The 20677-nt window shown below is 41.3% G+C and overlaps 1 protein-coding gene across 3 annotated transcripts in view; it reads left to right on the top strand.

Annotated features, from left to right (window-relative positions):
* SPATS2L (spermatogenesis associated serine rich 2 like) overlaps positions 1-20677 on the top strand; it is a 165623-nt gene that overhangs the window by 21898 nt on the left and 123048 nt on the right. For all 3 annotated transcript variants that reach the window (XM_029225067.1, XM_029225069.1, XM_029225066.1), the window contains exon 2: positions 804-852. The gene's annotated coding sequence lies outside the window, so the exon portion shown is untranslated. The remainder of the gene's footprint in view (positions 1-803; positions 853-20677) is intronic.

Here is a 20677-nt window from a genome sequence, read left to right as displayed (position 1 = left end):
TTTTTTTTTTTTTTAGATATTGGGGGTAGGAGTTTATTAATTAATTTATTTACTTTTGCTGTGTTGGGTCTTCGTTTCTGTGCGAGGGCTTTCTCTAGTTGTGGCAAGCAGGGGCCGCTCTTCATCGCGGTGAGCGGGCCTCTCACTATCGCGGCCTCTCTTATTGCGGAGCACAGGCTCCAGACGCGCAGGCTCAGTAGTTGTGGCTCACGGGCCTAGTTGCTCCGTGGCATGTGGGATCCTCCCAGACCAGGGCTCGAACCCGTGTCCCCTGCATTAGCAGGCAGATTCTCAGCCACTGCGCCACCAGGGAAGCCCCTTGTATATTTTTATGAGACAGGTGCTTTCACCTTTTGGCGCCTCATTTTCTATATCTGCAAAACGCCAGTGGTAATAGTGCCTACCTCAGAGTATCGAAGAGTTAACCCATTGAGGCCCTAGAACAATGCCAAGCACCTTGTAAGAAAGTAATAAATGTTAGCTGTTGTTAGTAAATAACAGTAATAAATGAAATGAAAATGAAAGTAATAAATGTTGTTATTAAAATATCACTACTGTGTGTGCCAAATTCATTGCACAAATTATATACTATCCAGTCTTCCCAACATCTCTGTGAGGAAGCTACTATTATTGATATTGTCCCCCATTTTACAGTTGAGTAAACTGAGGCTTTAAGTCACAGGTAAGACCCAATTCCTTGTCTGCCTGACTCCAGAGCCTGTGCTTGGGTGTGGGTGTGAGGGAGATGAGTGGTGTGGCTTTGAAATGTGAGATCTGACTTCCCAAATTTCTTTTTCTCCTAGAGCACTGCAGACTCTGACCACTGTCAGGAATATCTCCGTGGATTCCCAGGTAAGTAGAGCTGATCCCTCCCTTCTCTGTATCCGCCTGCTGCCCACATGGCTGGCTGCCCCTGCACCTGCAGCTGACTCCCACAGCTCTTGTCACAGTCTGTCAGCCTTTCAGGATTTTAGCGCCACAGTGCTCCTGTATAGGTGTACAGACCGAAGAGACAAGTCGCTCATGATGGGGAGGGGGATGGGGGATGGAGGCAAGGAGCAGAGGACTGGAAGCAGTCCTCCTCCACCCACCTGTGCCCTCTCCACCTACATCACCTACATCGACGTTTCTATGGATTTCTGTACTTTTCATGCATGCGAAATACCTCAAAGTTCCAGGGGAGAAAAGTCTTTATTTATAGAGATCATTGTGTTGTAGAAAGGAATTATGGTTAAGAGTGGTGGGCTCTGGGGCCAGACTACTTGGCTTTCCCTCCTTGAAGTGATAACCATTTTTGCTGTTGTCGAAGAACTTGGTCCAGTGAATCTGGAAGTCTGGCTCGCAGTCGTCAGTGCTCACTCAGCGTTGAGTGGGGAGTGGAAGGACACAGACTTTTGAGCCAGACAGCCTGGCTTTGAATCTTGCCTCTGCTGCCTAGTAACTGTATGGTCTCTGCATGTCACCTGCCTCTCTGAGCCTCAGTTTCCTTCTCTTTAATATGGGGATGATTATACCCATCTTGCAGAATTGTTGGGATATTTCTAGCTCATGTATGTAAAGTGGACTATATAAGATTGACCTTCAGTTAAATGGTAATTATTATTGTTATCAGTTATTGGTATTTGACTGGGTTCATCACAAGTATTTGTTGGAGGGGAAGCATGTTGTTATTTTTTGTTCCTCATACTTTACAAAAATATTCTTATTTTTGTCCCCCCAGCAGTCTTGCTTGTTTAAAGTAATTTGCTTAGCAAGCCATTTTTCACTGTGAAAAGATCATCTCTGGTCTAGATCCTGTCAAATGATTGTAAATTCCAAATTGAAGTAGTCCAAAATAATGAGGTCTTATTGTACCTGGATGTTTCCATGAATGTTTAAACTTGATTCTTTTTACATAACCCTGAAACTTCAGTAGTAAGATGACTGTAACTTTTTGAAAAGAGCCATTAACGTTGGTTGTTTTCCATGAATGGAATAGAATACTTTACTTCCTCATATCTGAAATCTGAATCACCACGAAAACATTTTCTTTATTGTTGTTCAAAGAGAATTATTATGGAAACTACTGGTTGATTCTTCCTCTCTCTCTCTCTCTCTCACACACACACACACAAACACACCCCCCTTAGTTTTTCTTTCACACACACACACACACACACACACACACAGAGCTTAGTTTTTCTTTCCATTAGGCAACTGAAGAGTTACTATGTAAATTCTGGCAGCCTTCTCCCCATCAGACAAGCAAGGGCACAATCAATTCCTGTTTCCTTGGAACGTACCAGATAATCAGAAACTCTGATTATTCTGATGGAAGGCAACAAACAGCTTGATGGAAAGACGTACCAACTGAAAACAATTCTGATCATATTTTTGTCAGGAGAATGAGATGCCTCCAGCTGTCTGTCACTCATTATATTAGAGGTAGAAAGCAGGAATGTTTTGGCCTGCGAAAGATTACGGTTGTCTCACGCTGGAACACCAGTTTTACTGGCTGCTCATCCCAGAACAGTGACATTGGACGTCCATTCTGTAACTCATCTTGCCAGTCGGTCGTAGTCTCAAACCCATGTCACATGAGCACACTTAAGGAATTTTCTAATTATAGTTCAAAGTCTTTACTTTTATCTTTTTACGCTCATTCTGCAGACATCACTGATTGAAATGATTTCTCCCTCAGCATAATCCTATTGCCGGCAGTCACAAAAGAACAGGGAGATGGCAAATGAAACCCACAGTAACTGAAGAGGTGTCCGAATTCAATTAGGGAGCGACCTCTCCCATGCGGATGCATAAGCCATGTAAATGCATTTTAATTGTGAGCTGTGGTACTTATCTGGCCATGTTTATTTGGGATGCAAGTGCCAAAGCTGGATTTAGACCAGAACTCCAGATCTTCAAGCTCTAATGACTAATTTGGGTATCCATCGAATCCCTTAATTCATTTCTTAATTAGTTCTCCCAGAATTAGAGTTGCTTGGTTACAATCATTTCCACAAAATTTTCCAATAAAAACAAACGTACATAGATTTTTTTCCCCCTTTGGTTCACACATTTGCCCTGGTCTTAAAGAACTATTCTTCTTGGTAATCAAAATTATAACAACAATGACAACAACAAAACTAACATGTTGCCAGGCCGTAGAGTGTGAACTGAGGCACCAGGAACCGGTTTGATTCCCAACTCAACTACTTACAGCCATGGGACCTGGGTCAAGTCACTTTCCCTCTCTGGGCTTCAGTTTCCTTTTGTAAAATGGGAAGGATAATAGTACATAGCTCATAGGGTTGTTTTAAGGATTAAAAAGGCATTGCGGGCTTCCCTGGTGGCGCAGTGGTTGAGAGTCCGCCTGCCGATGCAGGGGCATGGGTTCGTGCCCCGGTCCGGGAAGATCCCACATGCCGCGGAGCGGCTGGGCCCGTGAGCCATGGCCGCTGAACCTGCGCGTCCGGAGCCTGTGCTCCGCAACGGGAGAGGCCGCAACAGTGAGAGGCCCACGTACCACACACACACAAAAAAACAGAATAAAAAAGGCATTGCATGTAAGAACTAATATGCAGTCAGTGCCTGGCATTATCATAGATGCTAGTTATTATGTTTTTTGTCAATAAGACAGTGGGAGACGGAGGAGCAGATTTGCTGGTGCCACAATGTTGTCATCCAAGTATGTCCCATTTCTGTAGTCCATTGGGAGATCACTCATGATGGTCATGAAACATTGGAGACTCTGAGGTTGGAATTAATCTCTATTGTTTGTATTTGTACTCCTCAGTTTAGCTCAGGATTAACATTTTTGGCTTTCCATGCTTGATCAATATGAGTGCTAACTTGAAACCTTTTGGTGCAAAATTGCTTTAAAATTTGAATGAACATTTTGTTCTCTCAGTAGACACAATATTGGCCCTCATTAAAAGGAAAAATGCAATTACAGTATGTACAAAATATATATGTGGCAGGGAGAGGAGCTTTGGGGGTATTGGCTTCAGTAAATTCATTGGAAATTTTCAAACTATTTTTTAACAGAGTTAAATGCATTTAATGTCTTCGTTCAGATTTAGTCAGTGTGCAGGAGTGAAAGTCTAGGGAAAGATAAATCTAGTAATTTAATGAGCTTTCCTCATGGCTACGTAAGAGTTAGTTTATATTAAAATAGATTTCTAAGTGATTCACTAGAATTACCTTTCTTAGGTTTTTGTTTTGTTTTGTTTTAGAAACTAAGGTCCCATCCAGCAATTCCACTCTCATGCATGCACAGGTGTGCACTTGTCTGTGTGTTCTAGAGAAATGTACACTTGCATACATCCAGAGATGTGTAACTTGTTCTTAGCAGCATTATTTGTATTCCTCTCAAATTAGAAACACAGAATATCCATCAATAGTAGAATGGATGAGTAAACGGTGGCGTAATCACGAGGAACTATGACGCCTCTAACTATACAGCGGAATATTATACAGCAATGAAAAAGAATAAATTAGTGCTGCACACAAGAAGAGGGATACATCTTAAGACGTAACGTTAAAAGAAAGAAGATACAGAGTATACATAGCAATCTTATTTCATTTATGTAAAGTATGAAAACAGACAAAACTAAACTCTGTTGCTAAGGGTTACAGACATAAGTGGCCAGGAATTTATTACTGAAAGAATCAGGATAGTGGTTCCCTCTGAAGGGCATGCTGGGGGAGAGAGAGGAGTTGCGGGGCTCCTGCAAGTGCTGGCAACATTCTGGTTTTTGACAGGGGCTGGCAGTCGCATGGGTAATACACAGTATATACGTCAAACATTAATGTTTCATGTGCTTTTCTGGTTGTGGCTTAGAGTTCATAATGTTAAACGTTTTTAAAAAGGCAAAATAAACTCTTTCCAACCCAGGTTCGTTTATCCTTGTCCTGCATAGTTTTAGGCCAAGAGATTCCTGTGATTATAAGTGACTCTAGAAGTAAACTACTGCCTCACTGCCTGGCAAAATGGCCTCCAAAATAGGCTATGTACCCACAGGGAGCTCTTGAGAAGATTCATTTGGTTGAGAAAGACAGTGATTAGAATTTTCATTTACATTCATTTTATTATCATGAAACATTATGATAACAGATGGTGACTATATTGGCACTGGCATCATTCCTGGGTCCATGGGTCAAATGGTCGAGTATCACCTGGAGGGAGGGAGGTGAGGCCTCCTCTTCACAGTGGCTTCCCCTCTGGCTCATCTGCTTTGGTTATTTTGCGGAATATATCATGCCTGGTCAACTGTATTTACAAATTCTATGTTTTAGTTTTAACAAACCCTCACAGAGTCTTAAAAAGATTCTACAAAGAATTCCCATAAATTGAAGATAATTTTAATATTGCAAGCAACAAGAAAATGTCAAAGTTTAACATGAACTCTGTCGGCCCTGTTATGAGGTAATGACAGTGTTCATCTAATCCGATCTTGCAAGAAGCTGGCCACCAAAATTCTAAATTATCTGGAAGACGTACAGATTTATATCCACTGTGGTTAATTAGTCATGAATCTCGTCCTGGGTGTATTTGACTTGAGACATCATGGTTAGCAAAATAGTACATCAATTCTGTCATTCTATTCTATTTTTTTATGTTTTATAATGTATATACAATAATACATGTATATGAATCGTAACAAACGATTATATATAGTTAGTACAATAATACATGTATATGAATCGTAAACAAACAGCCAAACCTTTTTTTGTTCAAACATGTAAGATGAAAATACCTTGGACACCACTGCCTTGTAGTTCAAAGGCTACTCCCTGCTAATAGTTAAAATGTGTAGGAGAAGGTAAACTTACTATCCGTGTCAAAAAGAGGCACTTCTTGGTCTTAATCTTTTTATTGACAAATATCATCATAAGGCAATAGTTTATATTTTTTACTTTATTGAGACTTTCCCCAAGCCCTTGGTTCGGAGTTGGGTAGGAAAAAATGAAAAGATGTATATACTCAGAATAGCTCTGTTTTTCTGTTTTGCTTATTATATTCCCTGTAAGATTCCTTTATGGTTACATATATACATACACACCGAGGTGTAGTGGGAAGGGTGCTTGACCAGCATTCAGGAGACCTGGTTCTAAGCCTAGTTCTGCCACTTCCCAGCAATCAGGCCACAGCACAGAGGCAGTACCCTCTCTGAGCTGTCCTTGCCTTTTCTCTCTCCTGAGGGGATAATAGCAACCCTTCCCTGGCCCTGACAGTGATCACATGTGAGAGCATCTGTAAAATGGAGTTTCCTACAAACAGAAGGAATTACGGTCCTGTCCCTTCTACTTCACCTTTAACAAAACGTAGCTTCTTATTAAAGTACTAACGTCCTTAACCTACAGGGCTCTTTTGATTGGAAGCTACAGAAACTGACTGGCTAGCTTAAACCAAAACAGAATTATTTTTGAATTGTTTTATTGGCAGGATCCTGGGGCATCTATAGCATTGAAGGGATGGTAGAACCTTCAAACTGCATGAAGGGCCACCACCAGGGAAGGCCTTGCAGACTTGACATAGGGCTTTGTGGTCTCTTCTCTAAGGCATTGCTGTCAGTGTGATGGAGTGCTGATGACGTCTACATACTGGGGTTCATAGTTCAAAGTCTGAGGCTCCAAGAAGAGGGAACCTAATTTATCCAACTTAGGTTGATGACCGCCTTTTGACCAGTCAGCCTCAGGTGAGGGGAAAAGGTCACATAGGATAGACAAGGTTCCTGGGAGCTCTAGCCCTGCATGTCTGGGCCATCTCAGGAAATCAGGCATCCCTGTGAGCTTCTGCCTACCACTGGTATTAATGTTTCTATAGTTACTAATGACTCAGCTCTCTTTAAGGGGTTTGAATAAAAGGAATCAAAGAAATTTAAATACGGAAGTATATATGAGCATTTTCTTCAATACATGTCAATGCACCTAACTGAGTCTGGGCTTCTCCTATTTTTCTTGAGGTGAACACTGAAGTTGAAATCACTTTCATTAGATGTTGAAAATTCTCTGTAGGTCCCAAGGGGTCCTTCTGCCCAGGCTGCTTCTCTAAGGTTTGACTCCACTTCTACCTTTAGCTAGTGCTTTACCTCTGGTCAGAAAAAAGGCATTAAATGAATTTTAGGATTCCTAATGCCGATGCAGTCTTCACTGACAGCCTGACTTGACCTAAAATTTTATGCCAATGTGGAAAGAAGGTAAGAGAGGTACACAGAGACTGTGTACCACAAGCAAGTCATCATACCACTAAAGGACCTCAATTTTTTTCTCTTGTGAACCTATTAAAGTATATTGGAATATATCACAGCCATTTCTAGACAGACGTATCCAGCTGTTCCTCACACCAGTGGGTATTTGATACACAGCATTTGTTCTACCAGGGCTTAAGCAGTTACTTATAATATTTTAATAACGGAAATGATGAAAATGTTTATATCCCTGAAAAATCGATGCATACCTTCCAAAACAAGTTAAATATTGCTATCAAATATTGCCCTGGCAAGTCCTAAATAGAGTATTGTCCCCTTTGGAGCATTCACTATATAGCTATAAAGAGTGCAGAAATACTTTGTTTTTAAAGCACATACACATAATGTAAGAACCAAATTTTATGTTGTTAACAGACAGTGAAGTATCTTTATGTAAAAAGAAAAGTTCTTTCTACCACTGAAGAAAGAGAAGTGGTAACAACAATCATTATTTTACCCAGTCTCCATTTTCCCAAGTGCTGAGTTATAGTGTAATCTGTGGTTTATACTTTTTAAACCAACTCTCAATAGATTACCAACCCAGTGCCTCACACTGGTTAGGTTATAAGGATGATTTATTATTTGTCAGATTTTAAGTGCTGACCCATGAAATGTTAAACTTGTATTGACAGCTGTTGTCCAAAGGTTTGCAGGTGTCCTGACTAATGCTTTGAAAGACCAGCATTAGCAATAAATCACAGCATACATAATTTTTCGATAAAGTAGTGGAAAGGATTTTGCCTTCTAGGTCCTCTAAGCTTTGGTATTTGGAAGTTACTTAAACGGGAAATTCAAGTAAAGGGGTAAAACATTCTCAGGCTTTAACTCTTGAATTTTGGGCCAGCCATAGTCAACAGCTAAAGCATCTTGGTAGCTTTGTTCTCCTAACCCTGAGATCTCTTGGCTCTGGGAACTAACGAAGTGCCAAGCATAGGCCTAATTGCATTCCTAGTTACTGAGATAAAAATCTCAAAGGAATTTTCCTTTTTTTTCAAAGGAGTACCTTGAGCATTAACATTTTCTGGAATAGCAGAATTGTTTATAAGACTTCTGCAAAGCTTTCTGAAAAGAGAGCTTGAAGAGGGCTCTGGCAGCCAGTTAAGAGGCATGCAGTTGCTCACCTAGAGTGACAAAGAGTTAGGGAGAGGAAATCAACAAGTAGGAGAGATGTGGCTTTGTCCTCTAAGCTTGCTCTCTGCTAATGAGTTGATGTTCTCTTTTCTTCTTCTTTCTCTATGGTCTGCTCAAAGATTTAGCAAAATGGTGCATGATCTATTCAGCTAGCCCCATGGTAGACCACCGGCTGACTGTAAGTTCTGTTCACTAGGATTTCCAGTGCTGTGACTACTGCTTGATACATAAGAAATGTTCCATTAGTATTTGTTGAATGAAGGAATATATTCAGGTAGGTCTTTCTGTGATCTGTATATTGGTGATTTATATATTGGGCCAGATATACTCTGGGCCACATTACTTCTGATCAAGGAATCAGTATCCAAATTTAGTAGACTGGGACCCTCCAGTATGATGGAGAATAAGGGCTTGGAGAAACCCAAACTTGGAACCACCTGAATACTCAGCAATATTAAAGGAACTGATACAACCTTCCAGGAGGCTTAATTTACTCCAGAAGTTAGCATAGCCAGTGAAAAGTTTTAGCTTATCACAGTTTTTCTTAATGTAAATAGGTTTGCAGAGTTCTTACCATACTGACAGTATCAGTATCAACTTTATAGAATTTTGCTTTTAATACATCAGTTGGCACGCACCCAGTGCCAAGACCAAGGGTTAGCTCGCTGCTTCACTTCCTTCCTCCAAGCTGCAACTTCTCTCACAACGCCAGGCAGCTGTCTCCCAAATGTATGCTGTCAGTAACGTAGGAAACCAGATGACCAAAAGAGGGTAAATCAGCACAAATTTATCGTCAGAGCTGAGAGAAAGAACCTCAAAATGAATGCTCTGCTAACTGTGGGTCAGAAATGTTATCTCTGTATCTCAAGGACAGGACGTTTTTGTTTTCTTGGCTGTGTTGGGTCTTTGCTGCGCGCGGGCTTTCTCTAGCTGCAGCGAGCGGGGCTACTCTTCATTGTGGTGGCTTCTCTTGTTGCGGAACACGGGCTCTAGGCACACGGGCTTCAATAGTCGTGGCATGTGGGCTCAGTAGTTGTGGCTCGCAGGCTCTAGAGCGCAGGCTCAGTAGTTGTAGCACACGGGCTTAGTTGTTTCGTGGCATGTGGGATCTTCCTGGACCAGGGCTCAAACCCATGTCCCCTGCATTGGCAGGCGGAGTCTTAACCACTGCGCCACCATGGAAGTCCCTCAAGGATAGAACATAGATTTGGGTACAAAGTACACATCACCCTCCAGGCATGCTCAACTGTGTCAACCAGAAAAATTTCTTTAGTGCTTATAATTTCCCCTTTTTCCTAAATTAAAAAATACTAACGTGAACTCTTGACTCTCAACAACACGTTATTATTGTATATAGGGCAAAGAGTAAATAAGACACTTGCCTAATGACAAAACAGTTCATTTTAACTCAGCAAACTGGGAGTAATATTAGCTTGTTATCTTTTTTCCATGCTTCTTTGTGGAAATAGGCCACAATCATTTTTATTCCATCATTCTTCATTACCTTACAGCAGGCTTCCTGTTTATGCTATGAAGAGCTGTTTTTAAAGACTCTTGAGGGGTCTTTCACCTATAGTACCCCTTTAGAATATCTGACGGTTTGGAAATATAGAAACTTCTCTTAATGAAATATGCTTAATGGTCTGTGCAGAGTATTGCAATATTTACACCTAGTTCAGGTAATGTAAATTATATTTAATTAGTCATTCTGGGAAAGTAGTAGATATTTTAGAATAGATTCAGTACCTAGAACCCACTGTTTGCCTATTATGTATAGTATTTCAGATAAAACTCTATGAGGACTATTTATAGATTAAAAAAAGTGTTTGCAGTAGCATAAAGCCAATTCTTAGGGACTCATAATAATACAAAGAACATGTCATGTTGGGGCATGAAAAGCATCCATGTGGGACAGACTTTTATAAAACTTCCTTGTAAACTTTAAAGTGCTATACAAATGTAATAATTATTTTTACATTTGTGACATGCAGAACTTCTGGGCTGAATGACAGTCCATAACTTTATGTTTTAATTCTGAATATGTTCCTGTTTCAAGTGAGATTTCCTTTTTCACATGTAACCCTTGTGTCAGAGACTCCCTGAGTTCCCTAATTGGATTCCTTCACACCGTACTTGACTTTTGAACCCTCCAGACCATGCTTGTGCCAGGAGAAGCACACTTCACATGATGCTTTAGAAGGTGGTATGATTTCTAGGAAGGAACCTCAACCTGCATCACAACTGCAATCTATAGATGACGGCTAAGAGCCCCACCGTGGTCATCTCCCAGTCCCTCCTGCGTACTGGAATAGGACGGGGAGAAATCACTCATTCCTGGCCTTATGTGGCCCCCCTTTATGGGCCTCTGACATGCCTACTTTTCCAGAACTTCTCTGCCATGACACTCTGCTGCTTTGGTATCTTCTGCAGGCTGGTCCTTTTTTGGTAGTTATTCCAGCCGCCTGCGTTTTTTTCCTGCCATCACCGTGTCTTGGTCGGTCTCTCTGTTTCTCTCTGTCCTCCCAACACCACCTTCTCTGCGCTTCAGCCTCCTTTTTTGCCCCCATGGCTGCAAGAAACTAGAAACAAGAAAATGTGTCCTGGTAGTATTTCTCTGTCCATTTCCCACTGCCCTCTCTCTTCCCTGGGTGAAATTGCTCTTTTCTCCAGCACTCCAGCGTTGCCAGCTGCATCTTTGTTCCCCTCTCTTGCCCGAGAGCTCGCGTGGAGTGGGCACAGGGGTGGGGGGAGGACTGGCGGGGGGGCACAGACCCTTTCTCCGCGGATCTAGAAGTGCCTCATTTGTCCGCACCCAGGACCAGGCCATGGGAAACAGACTCCCGGACAGTCACCATGGGCTATACAAATATTACTTCCATTTAGCTTGACCTTTCATTGTGCTCTAAAATGACTGAAAATACTTAAATGGTATGCAGTATGTTTCCGGAAACAAAAATAAATGGGGTTGTTTTAAGAAGCCACACTTGAACTTTTGCCCTTTCCTTCCTTTTTGAGTCATTGTATCCAGTTCAAGTTTTCCTTTTAGCATGTCTTTTTCTTTGGTGAGAAATTGCTAATTTCTCTGCTGATAAAATTATGAATCATAGAAGCCATGTAAAGATAAGGATACCTCATCTGGCCTTAAAACACTTAGCTCTGGGAATTGAGTCTTGTGAACATTTCTTAAGTGCCGACTGTGTGGCAGGCACCCGCAGACAGACTGACTAGTTCTGTAACCGCGTTAATGCACTAATTCAACTAATCCTCACAGCGGCCTTGTGAGGCGGGTAGTATTGTCATTTGTCTGTGTTTTAGGATGTAGCCACTGAGGCATAGTGAAAACAAGTTAGTTGCCCAAGTTCACACAGTTAGCATGGGCAGGGCCTGGACTTGAACCTCGGGGGTCTGCCTCAGTGCCCACGTTCTCAACTACTGAACTAGCTGCCTAAATGCCTTGAGTGCATCCTGTAACCCCTGGGAGCCTGATTCGTCATCTCTGAGGTGGTACTAGTAACACCTACCTTACTAAATTGTGGGGAGGATCAAATGAAATGATTATTTGAAAGGGCCCAGTGTAGATTGTGAAATGCTAAAACATCAGGGTTAATTGTGGGCTAACTGTCGATAAGATATTTTCTATTAGGTGGGTCTTATTGTTGAATCTGGCCCTTGCTCCTTGGATATACTGCTGGTTCAGATGAAACACTGCATGTTTGTCTTGAGGGTTTTTTTGAAATTTCAGAAAACTGAAAAATTTCAGAAAATTCCAGGTTTCACAATGAAAATGATCCTTTTATTCCTAAATGGTAGCATCTGGGAGTATTTAGAGCATAGGCAAAACTCAGTGTAACACTTTTAGCATGCCAAGTAAGTTCAATGACATTCGTTCCCTTTAACCCCTTTAACATTAATGTAGCACTTAACACCCCTCCCTTTTTTTTAAAACACGCAAAATTTATTTTCTTCCAAGTCTTCTGTTTACTACATACTGAGTACTTGTCATGAAGGGTCCTTCAGTGTATAACATGGGGTCTGGGACCATGCTTTTCAACACCCAGCCCTGAAATAGGAGATATCAGGCAAGATTTAGGCCAATGGAAGAGAGGTGGAAATGGAGTCTAAAAATGAAGATTTAGAAAGACCACAGGCTGGGACTTCCCTGGTGGCGCAGTGGTTAAGAATCTGCCTGCCGATGCAGGGGACGCGGGTTTGAGCCCTGGTCCAGGAAGATCCCACATGCAATGGAGCAACTAAGCCCGTGCGCCACCACTACTGAGCCTGCGCTCTAGAGCCTGCGAGCCACAACTACTGAGCCTGCATGCCACAACTACTGAAGCCTGCGCGCCTGGAGGCCGTACTCTGCAACAAGAGAAGCCACTGCAATGAGAAGCTCGCGCACCACAACAAAGAGTAGCCCCCGCTCACCACAACTAGAGAAAGCCCACATGCAGCAATGAAGACCCAACACAGCCAAAAATAAATAAATAAATTTATTTTTTAAAAATGGATCTCCATTTCCTTATTAAAAAAAAAATAGAAAGACCACAGGCTGAAAAACCCCATGTTTCAAAATGTGGGACAGGACACCAGAGCCAGACCCCCGAGAGGTCTGATGGGTGGTGCTGGAATAGAGGGAGGACTTGGGAAGAAGCAGAAAGAGGAGAGTCAGAAGGACAAGCCGAGCAGGAGATGGGTGTTTCCTGCAGCTGGTCCAGGGGAGATGGAAGCTTCCCTCTTCCCGGTGATGCCCAGCCTGGCTTTCCCTGCTCTCAGGCCCCCCTATGTGTTTTTGGGTCTCACAGTGTTCTCACAAGTCAAGATGCTGGAGCTCTGTGTATTTACAGTCCCTTGGGAGAAGTGAATACGCAAAGGCCTGAATTTTTGTGATTTATTGGAGCTCTCATACATCCTAGAAATGGAGTTCTTCCTGGTTTCTTACGAGACTTGCATTTCATACCTAGGGCATGCTGTTTGGAGGGTCTTCCAGGCAGGAGTCATGATCATCATGAGTTATTTTTTCCTCTTTTCTGGATAAGAACAATATCCTTGCCATTCAGTTTTCAAATATAGCAAGCAGTCATGGTAGAAGGATATCCTTATGTTAGGAAAGAAGTTGGCAGCCTCAGTGATGTGAAAATGTCCAATTTAGAAAATACTTTTAAAAAGAAAAGCTGCTTTAAGTCCTTTTTGGAACCAGGTAGAATAAAAATGAATAAATAAAAAATTTAAAGTACAATGTGCGGTCTGACAACACATTCTACTTCCTCTCTTTAGTCTTGTAGGTACTTGTCAATTTTGCCTGAACTTCAGGTGTTGTTTTTATCATTTCCTTAAAATGTCAAACTGCAAACTGGTTCTGCCATCTAATGGGGAGCATAACTTGGATGATAGATTTTCTAGCTGATGCATGTAATCAGTGCACTACAAGAATGTTGCCAGGGACTAAACATCTAGAATCTCTTTAAGAATATTGGTAAGTGTGTAAAAAGAGTACTTACACAAGAGGGGGAAAAAGACATCAAATTCCAAAGAAAGAGTCAAAATGGAGTGTATAAGTCAGCCATGACTGGAAGCAGATAAAGAGAGAGCTTCTAGTAAAAACAATTATCTAATTGATTAAGGTGTTTGCAGTTAACACTCGTCAGAATTATAGATAATAGCACATCTATTACACTTCACCAACCCAAGCCTATATGGTTTCTCTTCATGAAGTGCTGAACTGATCAGAGCACTTGATATGCATGTAACTCAAGTAAATTAAACTATTGACTCAATTGGTGGAGGCAATATGTATTTCTAAATATCCTTTAAAAATGTGTTCACTGTTTTGTCACAGAAGTTTTATTTCTAGGAATCTATGCTAAGGAAATAATTAAAGATATGTGCAAAGGTTTTGGCCACTAAGGTGTTAATCACACCATTGCTCATAATAGGGTAAATAGGAAATTGCTTACATGTACAACAATAACAGATTAGTTAAATATATTATGTTACAAATAGTGAAATACTGCTCAGCTACTATAGACGATATAGTCAAATATTGATAATGAAAAGATGTTCATCATATATTGTTAAGTGATAAGATCCCATTATTAAAAAAAACAAGTATGCACAGAATGATCACATTTTGGTAATATATGGATATATTCTTAGAAAATGACCTGGAAATATATTTAAGGGTTTTTGTTTTTTTGGGTTTTTTTTACATCTTTATTGGAGTATAATTGCTTTACAATGGTGTGTTAGTTTCTGCTGTATAACAAAGTGAATCAGTTATACACATACACATGTCCCCATATCTCCTCCCTCTTGCGTCTCCCTCCCACCCTCCCTATCCCACCCCTCCAGGCGGTCACAAAGCACCGAGCTGATCTCCCTGTGCTATGCGGCTGCTTCCCACTAGCTATCTATTTTACGTTTGGTAGTGTATATATGTCCATGCCACTCTCTCACTTTGTCACAGCTTACCCTATTTAAGGGTTTTTTAAGTGGTTCTCTGGGTAGTAAGATCCATGAGCATTTCACATGTTCTTCATTTTTGTGTGTCTTTAATTTCCTGCTCTAAACATATACTGCTTTTTCTAATAAGAAAGAACCAACAAAGTTTATTTTTAATTGAAAAAAGGAAAATATGAGTCAAGCCATATGAAAATGACGGGTTCTAGACACCTCATGTGATGCTCTTCAGGAGAATATATTTGTAAACGTACTTCAGCTGAATATGCCATGATTTGAGAACAGTAACTGCTCTTTCCTACACCTGATTTAGCAGAGCTTATTAGCTTTCTTCCTAATCTCTGCAAAACGAAGGAACTCAACCTATTAGACCATCTCTGGGGTTTCTTCCTACTCCCAAATGCTAGGTCTGAGAAACTGCTGAGTGGGGGACTTACTGCATTTCTCATAATTACAAGCTGCCATGTGAAGAAAGTGTATTAATAAGAAGGATTCATCTTATTATTTGTAGTACATTCAAACCAACCCACTCTGAAAGATTTTTCGTGATTCTGTCTTCTGATGCTTTGGAGAGAGACCTTCACATGATCTAGTTTTTCCATCACTTGTTGATTACCCTAGTTTTGAATGTTTGGGGAGAGCTTACGGTGAGGGTGACATTGCAGGGGAATGTGTTTCAGGGGAACTTCAGCAGTAGGTGGGAAGCAGTTGAAGGAAAGAGTGACAGAGAATTAACCTCCACTAGAAAATAAAAGTCCCGCCAGCTGTTAACCCTTACAGCCCCCCAGCCTCTTCCTTTGGTATCAAGGAAGGCCTCTGTATGTCCATACACCCTGGGCCAGGTTTAATTTAGCTCAGTGAGGCGAGATGTCATATATTTTTCTCATTAAGCACTCTTGGCAGATGTCATGGTATTACAATCAGTTCCTCCTACCTGTAAAAATACAATTTCAGAATGAGTTCACCGTCAACACAGAGGTAAATTACAGTGCACATCTGGCGGCTTGACTTCTTAATTCGGTAACTTCTGAATGGAAGTTGGTGGAAAGAATATTGTGCCACGAGTTAGGAAAGAAAACTGTGTTTTGATCCTGGCTCTTCCATGAATTTGTAGAACCTTAGAGTTTTTTTAGGTCCAAGTTTTTCTCCTCTGTAGAGTGAGAGGGTTGAATTCAGTGATTTTCAAGCTTCCTTCCAGTTCTGAAATTATATGAAAATGATTTACAGAGGCCATTTATTGTTGCCTGCATGACTCTAGACCAAAGGCAAGGTGTCTGTTAACAATCCAGCCTTGTGAGTCCTCAGTCTTTTATCTCCCTTGGTGCAATAAACGCTGTTTTCTTGTTTATCTTGCTTTCCTTGTGCCACACTAAATAATTTCAGAGAGCATCTCATTTTGGCATGCCGTATATCCTCTAATGTATGATGTGTCTTTGTGACTAGTGAAAAAAAAATTCTTAATAGCAGCTGCTTCTCTAGTTTTTAAAGCTGTCGCCTGAGAACTAAGTGTCAATTCAAAGATTCCCGTATTTGTTATCATTTCTAACCTAACCTATAGAATTCTAAGGCAAAATTTGAAACAGAAAAATTCCTGCCTTGAGACGGTGAACTCATAAATATGTAGTATGATTTATCCCTATAATTTAAGAAGAAATTAGGATATTTAACATTTTTAGCAACATTTTTTTTTCAGTAACTACACTGAATATGCAAAATTGGGCCGCTGCACATGCCTGCTGATCCTGCACTTTTAATTGTAGATAACCGTATTTTAAGATTGAGTCATGATTTCAAATGAATCTACTATAAAAGGAGAATCAGGTTACCCTAATGAAAGATTTTATAAATCAAACACTTGTGTGTTTTTACTTTATCTCTAATTTGTAGACTCCTTTACATATATAGGATCTCTGTTTTCTATAGTAAGCACAGAAAACCCAACCGAGACAGGCCACAGAGGAGACTACCAATTGCCCCTCCGACACCCTTTCTTTCCTTCTTCCTTAGTAGCACACCCTGGTTTTATTCAAGGGCATAACGTGCCCAGCCAAAAGACTGCATTTCCACGCCTCCCTTGCAGTTAAGGGTAGCCAGTGGAGAGATGGTTAGATGGGACTTTCAGGAAACCTCTTTGGCGGGGGTTGACTGGGCTGTGATCCTTGACTCCTGCTTCCTCTGTGTTCTTTTGTGTACTCTCCTCTCTGAGCTCGTGTTCACAAGATGGCTGAGGCAGCTCTAGTTCCATGATCCTCTTCCATTCAAGCCTAGCAGAAACAAAGTCCAATTTCCTAATAGCCTTAAGCAAAGCCCTGGACTGGCTTCTCTTTGGCCTGAGTGCCCATTTGGGGTTTTGTCGAACCCATAACTGAGACATATGGCATGATGTGCTGATGGGTTCATCCTGGGTCATATACCTCACTCCCCACCCTTTCTGGAGGTAGCAAAATGGAGCTTTCGTGGCCAGGAGAAGTGGGAGTGAGTAGATACTGGATGATGACCAAACCACAAATATCCACCCCACCAAATCTGCCAGTTTCTTGTCTGAGTTCTAGTCTCTAGTAATGAGGTAGATGATCATTTGGTTTGCAAAGTTACACTGAATAATGATTTGGTCTTTGGGTTCACTTATGGTAAGTGAAATTGAAGTCTCAAGGCCATACCATAAATCCAGATTAAATATCAAAATATATGTCTTTTAGTTTTCCAGATTAATGTCTTGCAATAAGCCATATAACTTCCCTTTTTCATTACCACCCTATTTAATGGCCTTCTAAAAGGGTAGAATCAAAGTTTGCCAAAAAAATGTTTAGACCCCAAATAATTGTATTTTCCAGCACAGCTTGTTGATGCAGCAGAGGACATTGTCTCTAAACATAAAGTTATGTAACAAGCTAGAGCTAAATGAAATTTAAAATGACTTGTGACAAACCCTGAAAAAGTGGTACTTTAAAATAGTAATGTCAGCAAGCTGCCTATTATGTAAACCACAATACCAGTGCTCTGAGTTTAGGTGGAGGAGTTACTGGGCAATGACAAAAAATATCGTGGTCTGCTGTTTTGTATGAGTGAACATGTAGATGTGATTTGGAAGCGATTTACTGCATGATGGGACACGGTATGCCACAAGACAGATGACTATGGCCACAGTTCTGAAAATGTTGAGATGGCTTTCAATTAGCTTTGGGCAAGGCTGCTTCTTGCAGGAGCCAGTATTGATTTTTCAGAATGCCTCCTAGCTTTTCAGCAGAAGGGCCAATCATGTCAATCCTTTGAAGCTACTGGAAACACCACTGGAGGCTGGATTGCAGAATGCTCTCTTGCAGTGTCCAGGGGACTGGCTACCTGGGCCGAAGATAGTAGGAACAAGAGTGTGGCCCCTGTAGTTTAGAGACCCCGGTTTGACACTGGCCCCTCCACGTGTACCAGTAGATGACTTAAGCTCTTGGAGCCTCGATTTCCTCACCTGTAAAATGGGGGTATTTGAGAATCTAGTGAGAAAAGACATGTAAAGCTTCTAGCCCAGTACCTCAGACCTGTCCTAAGTGTTCAATAAATGTTAACTATTTTTCTGTTTTCAGAGTTGCCCCTTGAAAAGAGGGAGGAGTGTTGAGTTTTTCACTCTTTTCTTTTCTCCTGAGTTTCACTAAGAAAAAAAGAAAAGTGTGAGAGTAAAGCAGTTGAGTTTGGGTTAGCTGCACCTGACAATGCTTTTACTTTGTTATATGGAAAAATGGAGAGTGGATACGGGCATATCGTAAGTGCCTTAGAGTCCTGTCCTGTGCTTCTGATGCAAGTTTGTTGAAAACAGCCTTTTTGGAAGGATGATGTCATTGCATCACATCCAGGAATGGCAACCACCTGCTGTGGGAGCTGCAAGGACCCCGAGAAGTCAGTGAAGCCTCGGGCTGCATGGCACCATGTCAGAGACCCCTGAGACTCTGTCATTTTGGATCTGCTGGGAAGAGTGAGCATCTCAGAATAACAGGACCCTAGGACTGTTAACCCTTCATTTTACAATGAGGGAACTGCAGCCTGGAAAGGAAAAGTAACTCAAAGGCTACATGAAGAGTCAGGGACACAGGCAGGATCTTAAACCCAAGGTTCCTGATGTCCAGGTCAAGGAAATGATGACAGTAGTCCCTAGACTTTCCTGGGTATCCTCAAAACCTCTCCTTCTGGTCTTCTGCTAATTGCTAGTCTCATCCAACCACTGAAGGACAGGAATTCATTTCTTTCAGCCAGTTCAGTTTGTTAGAAGCCACCTTACTCCCTCCCCAAATGATCTTCCTATTGTGGCCACTTAATCTGCCACTAATGGAACCCACAACTCCTGCCTAGGGGTCTAAGAGTAGCCCCCATCCTCAGCTTTGAATGGGAGCAGGGCTGGAGGCGTCATGGAGGCTTCCTCCTCAGCCCCTTGTTTTCAGCCCGGTGCCTCACACTGTCCTCTGTAATGTCTGGTCTCCAGCCTCTTAGCCTTCCTGGGGGTTCTCTGGGGACCAACTAGCTGGCTTCTCCTTTGTATTCTTCTCACCTGCCTCTGCTGAGTCAGGTACCACTCCTCTGTTTGCTTTCTGTCTTTCAGAATTGTGTCTCAGCCGTTTTTGTCTCCTCTCCCATTTGTTGTCCTTTGGGGCTTATACCTTGTTTATTTCTTTCTCTTTTTTTTTTATTTTGATCAGAGGATATATTCTTTTTTTTTTTTTTTACATCTTTATTGGAGTATAATTGCTTTACAATGGTGTGTTAGTTTCTGCTTCATAACAAAGTGAATCAGTGATACATATACATATGTTCCCATATCTCTTCCCTCTTGCGTCTCCCTCCCTCCCACCCTCCTCTTTCTCTCTTAATACAAGGTTTTAATGTGGACCCAAAGCCGAGTGGATAGTGACTGACCAGGACTGAGAGCAGTTAATTTTTTTTTTTGGAGTGTTGAGGACCTTGGCCTTCAGCAATACAGAGAATGAGTTAAGGAAATCTCAGTTCTCGGGTGTAAGGAGTTATGCTCAGCAAAGAGTGCACCATATGTTCCTTCACTGCCGAGAACCTTCCGAAAAACAAGTCTTATCAGGTTTTGTGTTATCACCAAAAGTTAATCTCCCAGCATGGTTCCCAATCACGTTTATGAAAGTGTTTTGAAAATGAAGTGCGCCACTATGAAGTCAATGGCTGGAAGTCAATGAGAACTGCTGAGGGAGAGGCGTGTTTGTATATTTCTTCTGTAGCTGAACACTTGCTGGGAGGAAGCGCACAACATCTCTCGGTGTTTGTGTTTTTAGATGCACCAACCAGCAATGGGAAGCTTTCCTCCGACTGTGTACATACCTGCAATGCAGAGGAAGAAGTGTTTGTTAAGTGAATAAACTTAATGTATGGTAGACGATTTTGTGACTACAGCAACGTGTTTGCAATAAAAACAGTGAAGGCAAGACGCTTTTCAAGATCCTGAGAAAATTAAATGAATGGCACGTATTTTATTTTATCTGGGACTAAAATTTTCCATTAAAAAATAAATATATTAGCCTGTCAGTAACCTTTATCCAACACCTGATGTATTTTAGTTAGTGTTCCATTATTCCTGGTGTTCTGACATGCATAATTGTTACCAAAGGGATTCTCTAATATTATATTCAGAATCCATGATGGATTTACATAGCCTTAAACTGAAGGAGGAGGCATGAAAAGTTTTGTATTCACTCCTCCCCGCACCATCCCTGTAATGAGGGATTATAAATTGAGTTTTATTTTGATACAAGACATTTCAGCCTTGTGAAAACATAGCTAACAAGAATGTAGACCTTCAGAATGGCCGTCATCAAAAAATCTACAAACAATAAATGCTGGAGGGGGCGTGGAGA

Source organism: Monodon monoceros, unplaced genomic scaffold (assembly GCF_005190385.1).
Source record: "Monodon monoceros isolate NGI ecotype Baffin Bay Population unplaced genomic scaffold, NGI_Narwhal_1 Super_Scaffold_16, whole genome shotgun sequence".
In the NCBI taxonomy this organism is placed as follows: Eukaryota; Metazoa; Chordata; class Mammalia; order Artiodactyla; family Monodontidae; genus Monodon; species Monodon monoceros.
The sequence above is the reverse complement of the archived record's forward strand: the minus strand, read 5'-3'. Positions and strand labels throughout refer to the sequence as shown.